The sequence below is a fragment of the Mus caroli genome, chromosome X (genome assembly GCF_900094665.2).
Source record: "Mus caroli chromosome X, CAROLI_EIJ_v1.1, whole genome shotgun sequence".
Lineage (NCBI taxonomy): Eukaryota > Metazoa > Chordata > Mammalia > Rodentia > Muridae > Mus > Mus caroli.
This window is the reverse complement of record NC_034589.1, coordinates 100,160,941-100,170,697: the sequence shown is the minus strand read 5'-3', so window position 1 is coordinate 100,170,697 and position 9,757 is coordinate 100,160,941. Positions and strand designations below refer to the sequence as shown.

Here is a 9,757-nt window from a genome sequence, read left to right as displayed (position 1 = left end):
AGAGAGAGAGAGAGAGAGAGAGAGAGAGAGAGAGAGAGAGAGAGAGCAAATCTGTAACCCTAGCATTCTGGAAGCTAAGGCAGGAAGCAAATTCTTGGCAAATCTGGGCTATTGTGGCTAGACTCTGACTCAAAAATCAAAGAAGGCACTGTGGCCCATACCTTTAATCTCAGTACTTTAAGGCAGTGAAGGAAGAGGCGGGTGTATTTCAGTGAACTTGAGGCTGACCTGGTCTACATAGTCACTTCCATGCTGCAGTCTATATAGTGAGACTCTGTCTTTAACAAATGAACAACAATAACAAAAAAAAAGACAAAGGAAAATTTACAATTTAAAAAAGCTTATTAAAATAATAAAAAAATAAATTTGCATATACTACATTAGAAAGCTTATATGAAACATAAGAGTACATTTTAAAGCAAATGTTCAAAGTGATCTTCAAAATCAAGCTAGTTTGAGGCCCACCTGGATTACATAGCACCCTGTCTCAATAATAACAATAAACAACAACAACAACAATAAACAGCAGCAACAACAACATTAAAAAGTATAAGTACCAGGGAACAGGGACTTTGCAGTAATAAGAAAATAAATAACACTTCCCTTCGGTGCAATACTACTACTGTCTATGGTAGGAGTCATGAAGTGAGTTATATCAAATTAAAAAAAAAATTCTTGAGCAGAAGTGGTGATGCTTGCTTGTAATCCCGGTACCCTTGAAACTGAAGATCAGTGGTTCAAGAAGAGAGCTGCAGGCAAGCTTGGGTTATATGAGATCTGTTTCAAACAAAAATTGGAATATTTCCATTGTTTGCTGTATACTGCTGAAATAGAATCAAGTCAAGAAAGCTCAACTTACCTCTCAGAAGCTCCTAGCACATGGTACAATTGTTCATCTTTGCTAAACAATGACATTCTGTTTTAGAACTCTTAAAAACCCCGTGATGGTTGTTCTAAACTCTTAGGACATGAGACATTTCCTTCCTCTTCTCTCTTTTTTTTTTTTAGGCATGGTGAAAGAGGCGGGCAAGGAGGTGTATGTTAGATGTACCAAAGTCCTATTTGATGTGTATTGCAAAGTACAGTCTTGAAGGGAGCACTCACCTTCTGCCCACCATACATTCCCTGAGTTACTTGCTGTGTAGGCTTATTTGGGGATGCTCAGCCAGATCATGTCTTGGTGTTGCAAACCATCCTGCCCCGTACCTGGCCCCATACCTTAAGGTCCCAGTTGTGGTTAAACTGTGGGATCAGGATAGCTAACTCTGCTACTTGACCTTTGACTTTTCATCCACCACACATTTTATTGCCTAATTGATTGGGTTCCTTGGGTTAGTCTATATTTACTTCATTTGGGGAAACATAATTTGATTACCTGCCTAAAACAGTGGCCAAACAAACAAACAAACAAACCCCTATGAGACTGTCTTAATTTGTTTTCTGTTGCTGTGATAAAACACTAACAGAAGGGACTAGGGGTGAGGCAGAAATATTCTTACAGGTAACAGTCCGTCATCAAGTCCCACCAAGGCAAGAAACTCAAAGGGAACCTAGAGGCAGAACCTGAAGCAGAGACTATGAAGGAACACTGTTTGCAGGGCTGCTCAGCCAGCTTTCTTACATAGCCCAGGCCCACTTGCCCAGAGATGCCAGCCCCCACAGTGGGCTTCAACAACTAACAATCAAAAAACTGCCATAGACATGGCAATCTAAAGGGAAGAAATTCCTCAATTGGGAGTCCCTCTTCCCAGGTATTTCTGGGATTGTGTCAGGTTGGCAAAACCCAACCAGTACAAAGACCAAATCCTCAAGTCACCACTCCATCAGGGGCTGGTTTAAGAGAAGGAGAATCAGTCTTCTCTAAAGATGACCCCCTTGATATTTTGTCTAATTTCAAGTGGTCAACCCTAAGCACACTTACAAACAAGCAACAGTTAGTAGACTTAAGCAGATGTTATGTGTGTAGTGGTTTGAATAAAAATGGCCCCCAAAAGCTCATGTATTTGAAAGCTTAGTCACCAGGGAGTGGCACTACTTGAGGATTAGGTGTGACCACTGGGGGTGGGCTTTGAAATTTCAGAAGCTCAAGCCAGGCCCACTGTGTCTTTTTCCCTGCTGCCTGCAGATCCAGACACAGAACTCCCAGCTCCTTCTCCTACATCATGTTTCCTGGCATGCTGAAACTCCAAGCCAGTCCTAATAAAATGCTTTCCTTTAGAGGAGTTGCTGTGGTCATGATGTCTCTTCATAGCAATAGAATATTGATTGGGACAATGTGTATATGTTTTAAAAATGAAGTCATGCATTTGAGACTTGTCATCGTGGCACATTCAGCACATAAGAGGTAGAGACCAGGAGAACTAAAACTTGAAGGTCTTCCTTGGCTACATAAACAGTTTGAGAACAACCTAGGCTAGAAGGCTGGTGAGATGGCTCAGCAGGTAAAGGCACTTGCTACTTCTATTCCTGGTGGAAAGAGAAAAGTCACTCCTGCAAGGACACCTTCCTCACACACAAATAAATAAATATAATTTTTTAATTAAAAAAAAACACTACTGACTTTAAAATGCTCTGTCATCTGGTCACATTCCATTCTGCCTTTGACCTATATTAAGAAGCTTCTAACTTGCTACTCCCACTGGTCCACTAAGGTCCAATCAATCTAGCATCACTGTTATCCATCCGTCTGTATGCATAATCCAAGATGGTCCTCCCCTAGTGGTTTGAATGGGAATAATCTCACATAAGGTCATGTGTTTGAATATGTAGTCCTCAGTTAGTGGAACTGTTTGTGAAGAATTTGAAGGTGTGGTCTTGTTGGAGGAGGTATATCACTGGGGATAGGCTTTGAGGTTCCAAAAGACTAGAGCCATTTCCATTGTTTCAACCTCTACCTCATGGCAATGTTTCAAGATATGAGCTCTCAACTACTACTCCAGCTCCATTCCTGCCTGCCTCCTGCCATGCTCCCTACCATGGCAGTCATGTACTCTAACCCTCTGAAACAGTAAGCCACAGTAACCCTTTCTTCTATAAGTTGCCTTGGTCATGATGTCTTATCACAGTAATAGAAAAGTAACTAAGACATCCATTCTCAGACCAACAACCAGACTGCATGTATGGATGGATGCTCTAGAAGGACAGAATAGAGCATTCGATTTCCTGGAGCTGGAGTTACAGGGAATTCTAAGCGACCTGGCATTGATACTGGGAACTGAATTTTTGCTGGAAGACCAGGAAGTGTTTTTAATCACTAAACCGTCTCTTCAGCACCTCTTATCTTGTTTTTACTGAGACCTACAGCATTTGATTAATGTTGCTTGCATGAGCATGGTTAGGGGTTATATCTACTTGAGCAAAGGCAACTTACCAGTGCCTATATCACTGAGGAATATGACTCCCTTCTCCTACCAACTATTAATTGCCTATAATTCCTCAAGGACAGATGAGTCCTTATGAACCCTAGCATTGTTTTAATTTGTTTTTTTTTTAATTACTAATTGTGCTACATTGTTTTCTGTTGCAGTGATAAACACCACAACTAAAAGCAACTTGGGAAAGAAAGGGTTTAATTAATTCTATACTTCCAGATCATAGCTTGTCATTGAGAGAAGTCAAGTGTTGGTATGTCTATGGAGCATTATTTTGATTGATAATTGATATGGGAGGATCCAGTCCACTGTAGGTGGTATCATCCCTAGGCTAGTGGTCCTGGGCTGTACATAGCTAAGCATGAGCCTGTGAATGAGCCAGCAAACAGCATTAAGCCATGGTTTCTATCTTTAAATTCCTGTCTTGAGTTCCTCTTCCTGCCTTGACCTCAGCACACCACAAACCACACACACACACACACACACACACGCACACACAAAATTAAAAATAACAATAGAGCTGGGTATGACTGTACATACCTTTAATGCCAGTATTTGAGAGGCAAAGGAAGGAAGGAAGATCTCTGAGTTTGAGACCAGCCTGGCTTACAGAGCTACTTCCAGGACAGCCAGAGCTGCACAGAGATATCCTGTTCCAAAAATCATCATCATCATTATCATCATCATCATCATCAAGTTCAAAAAATTAGGAAAAACATAAATATAGTATGATCTCCTAATGAGGGTGTATAAAAAGGAATACAATCCCCAAAGAATGTGACAATTGCAAATAAATATTTATTTACAAAAAAGAAAAAAGATTTAAGGACCTAAAATAGAGAAGATAAAATAAAAAATGATCCTGATGATATACTGATAAGTTTGCTTTCACATGTGATTTTGTCAAGGGGGTGGGAATCTGAGAACAGAAAGTGAAAAGCGGTAGTCCATGGGGAAGAGAATGACTCAGAAAACAAGACAAAATAACAAGGTGCTTTCCTCTGGAATGTGAGCTACCAGGAAAAGGAGATAGATAGACAGATAGATAGATAGATAGATAGATAGATAGATAGATAGATAGATAGATAGATAGATAGATAGACAGATAGATAGACAGACAGACAGATAGATAGACAGATAGATGGTACACTGCTTTCCATGACAGAACAAAAAAATGTGCCTCATTCCTAGTCTGTTTCTGCTTTTTCTGTCGACATGAATGGGTTTCTAAAGGAAATGGAGAAGTGAAATCACAGACAAAGTGACAAATGTTGATTTGAAGCAGTTTCTGGCAAAATTCAGACATCATTTGAAAGAAGACTTGAAGTGAGCAGCTCGCCGAGGAAAGCCTCTGTTGGCACCCTACAGATCTTCCCTCTCAGCTCTTCCCTAACTGCTTCTGGCAGTGCTGCAGATGGAGCCTGAAGCCTGGTCCTTTCTAAACAAGCTGATGCTCTATCACTGAATTACACATTCAGACTCTAAATTAACATTGTCGCGAGTGTGAAGATTCTAAACACCTCGCGCATCTACTGTGCTTATATAACTCGAGAAAATGTGGCAAATACATTGCACAATTAAATCAGGGTAAATTTAAAGGTGTGAGTTTTCCGATTCCACAAACTTCTTATGTGCCAGTTATGCTGGAGAGCAACAGAAATTAATCTCTGTCTTCCAAAGGTAGTAGACCATAAATAGTTGCTAAATTCTTTTACAAGTATGTTTGCTCTTAAGAGATTATTTCCAAAATATAGTGGGAAGCCTGTTCATAGTAACCAACTGAAGAATACTTAGCAAGTTTAGTTGATTCGAAAAGCAGCACTAACAACATTCCCCTCAACATTTAATCTCACCGGCATCACGGGGTTCAGCACTGGCAAGCCTGCAAGTTTCAAGGGCTTCTTTCTTGGTTTTCAGAGATTGAGGGGGAGGGTCTCTCTCTGTAGACCAGGCTGGCTTAGAACTAACTCACTCTTGTTTTTCTAATACTGGAGATTGAACTCAGGTTTTTATGCATATGCATGTTAGATAAGCATTCTACCACTGAGCTACATATACATACATACATACATACATACATACATACATACATACATTTATATACACACACATACATACATGCATCCCTCCAGCAAGATATATCCCCGGTGAGGACCACAATTTTGGTAATTTATTTTATTTTTAATTTCCTTAGATTTTTAATTTGCATGCTGCATATGCACACATTTATGCAGGTGTGCCAGAGGAGGCTGTCTGGGGGTCCTGCTCTATCACTTTCTTCTCTTGAGAGAGAATCTCTCACTAAGCCCCAGCAATCCTCCCCCCCAGCACTGGGATTATAGACAAAGACAGCCACATCCAGCTTTGTTTGTAGATACTGAGGATTTGAACGCAGGTTCTCATGACTGTGTAGCAGACACTCTTTTTTTGTTTTGTTTTGTTTTGTTTTGCTTTGCTTTTTTTTTTTTTTTTTTTTTTTTTTTTTTTTTTTTTTTTTTTTTTTTTTTTTTTTTTTTTTTTTTTTTTTTTTTTTGGTTTTTCGAGACAGGGTTTCTCTGTAGCCCTGGCTGTCCTGGAACTCACTTTGTAGACCAGGCTGGCCTCGAACTCAGAAATCTGCCTGCCTCTGCCTCTGGAATGCTGGGATTAAAGGCGTGTGCCACCATGCCTGGCTGCGGCAGACACTCTTATCCACTGTGCTATTCACCCAGCTTCAGGCCCACAGTTTAAAATGAACTTTATGAAAGTTGATTTTACAGAAAGTCAGGATGTTAAAAAGATATGTTGGTCATATTGCCTGAAGAAGAATGTCTCAGGCTAACGATGCATGGTATAACTTTAAGAGATCTGGGAAGTGGGGCAGACACAAAAAGGAGTTTCAAATGGGTTGCTATGTGAGAGAACCTATACTCTGCTCAGGGGTTAGACTACTTAACCAGGTCAGAGATATAGGAAAGAGGTAGGGGAAGATGAAAAGAGCTTTAATCTTATCTTTGTTATCTTTGGCTAGGACAACCATGGGAACAAAAGTGAGCTCCACTACTATTTCCCATTACCTCAACCTTGTGAGCAAAAATGTCAATCAAACCATGTAGTAGGAGCCCAGAAGACTTTAGGTCTCTGCCATTTCCCCAGTACATATCATTCATATATATATATATACATATATACATACACACATGAAAAAAGAAAAAATTATACATACAACATATATATATGTATTCTTTTCATTTTTTTCTCTTATACAATGCATCCTGACCACAGTTTCCCCTCCTCCACTCTTCCCATTCCCTTCCCCACTCCCTCTCCCTCAGATCCACTTCTCCTCCATTTCCCTTCAGAAAAGAGCAGGCCTCCCAGGGATACTATCCAAACTCACTTTGTAGACCAGGACTATGCAATAAAACTAGGTATCTAAGCCAGGCAGTGGTGGCACACACCTTTGATCCCAGCACTTGGGAGGCAGAGGCAGGTGGATTTCTGAGTTCGAGGCCAGCCTGGTCTACAAAGTGAGTTCCAGGGCAGCCAGGGCTACACAGAGAAACCCTGTCTCAAAAAACAAAACAAAACAAACAAACAAACAAAAAACCCAAAAAACAACAACAACAAAAAAACCAAAACTAGGTGTCTATTAAGGCTGGACGAGGCAACCCAGTAAAAGGGTCCATAAAGCACGCAAGAGTCAGCTCCCAGTCCCACTATTAGGAGTCCCACAAGAACATCAAGTTAACTAACAACCATAACATATATGCAGAGGACCTAGGTAAAGCCCATGCAGGCTCTCTGGCTGTTTGTTCAGTCTCTGTGAGCCCCTATGAGCCCACGTTAGTTAATTTTGTAGGTTTCTTTGTGGTGTCCATGGACTCCTATGGCTACTACAATTCTTCCTCCTCTTCTTCCATGGGGTTCCCTGAGCTCAGCCTAATGCGTGGCTGTGGGTTTCTGCATCTGCTCCCGCCAGAGGAAGCCGCTCTGATGACAATCCCCGACTGCATATTTTATTATTCTGCTGTGTCGACAAACAAGAGGAGCTGTGAGTTCCTCATCTGCTCAGCTCACTTCCCAGTTCCCCACCTCTTCTCGAGGTTAAAGGTTCATATCTAATGGTGAGAAGCTGACCCCAGTGGACAGGCACACAGGTCTCAGACTGCTGGAAGAAGGGGACATCTCAAGGTCACTTTCACACAGCCCCCACAGTAATTAAAGGCTGGTGACCATGAAGCAGCACTCAGGGAGGGCAGCACACTGAAGAACAGCTGCTGCAAAAGCATCTGTCAGCTATGGCAAGTGCCATGGTATAGTGGAGATGACAGCTCTAAGCGTCTAGCTGGAGGAAACATGACTTTCTCACAAGGCATCTGACCAGAAGTTCTGACTCATGTTACACTCATCTCAACCGCGTACTCCTGCATGTTCCCAAAGCCACAGAGAAACGATATTGATTCTGAACCTGCACCTATACCTGCTTGTTGGCTGCCTCATTTGTTTCTTTTGGGAGAATTTTTGGCTTGTACTGAAAGCATAGTTCCTTTAAAAATATATATATATATATGTATATGTATGTATGTATATATGTATATTTGTGTGTGTGTGTGGATAGAGTTGCTTTCTTTTATGATGCCAGGGATCAAACTCTATGCCCTATCTTGTTAAGTGTGTGCTCTCCCTTACCCTCACTTTCTAACCCCGCCCATGTTACTTCTCTAATACAAAGGTTGCAGCTAACCCAACCACTGCCTTCCAGAGAGGTTAGGGATCTGTGGGTGGGGACTGTCTCTAGTGAGAAAAACTATTGGCTGCTAAATTTCACTACTCCAAGTCGCTCAGCCACAGGGGAAAACCACTTTGGTTGGGCTTTGGTTGTGTGCAAAAGAAAAATCTTAAAGGGCACCTATCACAACATTACCATCAGTTGTCTCTAAGTGCGGAAACACCGGAGACTGCATTTAGGAAAAGAAAAGCAACCAAAAGCAGCACCATGGATTTAAATGCCACATTGAAATATGAAAGTCTTCCAATTGGAGCATTGCTCTCTTCCCTTCTGCTTCCTTTTGAGATTGACTTTCTTCCTTGCACAGAAGCCTGAGTATTCAGGCTGCCAAGGCCAGCCAGGGTGCTAAGGAGAGCCATGACCAGCACGGTCTCTCCAGCTGCTGTGAATGGCTGAAGGGGAAGAGAAGAAGGTGGTACCTTCACAGGCTGCACTTGTACCTGTTCTGGCTTTAACACCAGCTGTTAGAGGGGCTTTAGTGGTGGCTAAAGATCTGTGGGGCCAGGTGCCACCCACACCAAGGTGAGCCAGGGGCCAGCAACAATGTGTGCTAACCACCGCAGTGCTTCAGGCAAGTCACCGGCTTTCCCAGAATAAATAGATAAATCACTGTGGAGATGTTGCTTCACTTCTGCTTTTCAAATCTCTTGCAAAATGAGTTATGTGGCTAATACTGGCATACAAGGGAACACAGTTCTACAAACTACTTACCAAAGCTGGTGCAGCAAGAAGTCATCACAAGATGAACTGAGAAACTTGATTTCCTTTAGCTATAAAGAGCCCAGTGGATGCTGTTAACTGAAACAGGAGGAGCTCAAGTTTAGGTGATCCTCACAAAAGAAATGAAGGGTCAGGGATGTAGCTCTGTGACAGGGTGCTTTCCTAGAAGACTCAAGGACCTAGATTCCACCCTCAGCATCACACATACACACAGACACACACACACACAAATAATCAAGGTATATAAAATGAATCACATCCATTTAAGTTGAGATTTTTTTTTTTTTTTTTTTTTGGTTTTTTCGAGACAGGGTTTTTCTGTGTAGCCCTGGCTGTCCTGGCACTCACTTTGTAGACCAGGCTGGCCTCGAACTCAGAAATCCGCCTGCCTCTGCCTCCCGAGTGCTGGGATTAAAGGCGTGCGCCACCACCGCCCGGCGTAAGTTGAGATTTTTAAAAAATATTTTCAAAATGTGTATGGGTGTTTTGTCTGAATGATGTCCATATACCATGCACATGCTTGGTCTCCTGAAAGAGTAGCAGGTACTCTTAACTGCTGAGTTAACTCTCAAATGTATTTTTGGAATGCCCACCATTATGGCTTGAATGAGAAATGTCACCCATAGGCTCACATATTGATTTTGTATTTTATATATCTCACAATTCGAATTTTGTATATTCACTTACTTATTTCATATCTCCTCTGGGACACCATTGGATATATCACAATTACAGCCAAGAGTGAACATTTCACCGTCCTTTCTCTCCTGCCCCCCAAAGTCAACCCATTCCACCTGCAGTCTTCCTTATCTTAGTAAATGATAGCCTCAGCCTTGTTTGTTGAGACAATGCCTCACTATATTACCCAGGCTGGTTTGGAACTTCCCATGCCAAG

General features: G+C 41.7%; 1 protein-coding gene across 1 annotated transcript in view; it reads right to left on the bottom strand.

Moving 5' to 3' along the window:
• The window catches only part of LOC110286179 (toll-like receptor 13), a 15,973-nt gene extending 15,072 nt beyond the window's left edge, over positions 1 to 901 (bottom strand). Inside the window, 1 exon segment of the mRNA XM_021152644.2 lies at positions 860 to 901. The gene's annotated coding sequence lies outside the window, so the exon portion shown is untranslated.
• Positions 902 to 9,757: the final 8,856 nt, after the last annotated feature.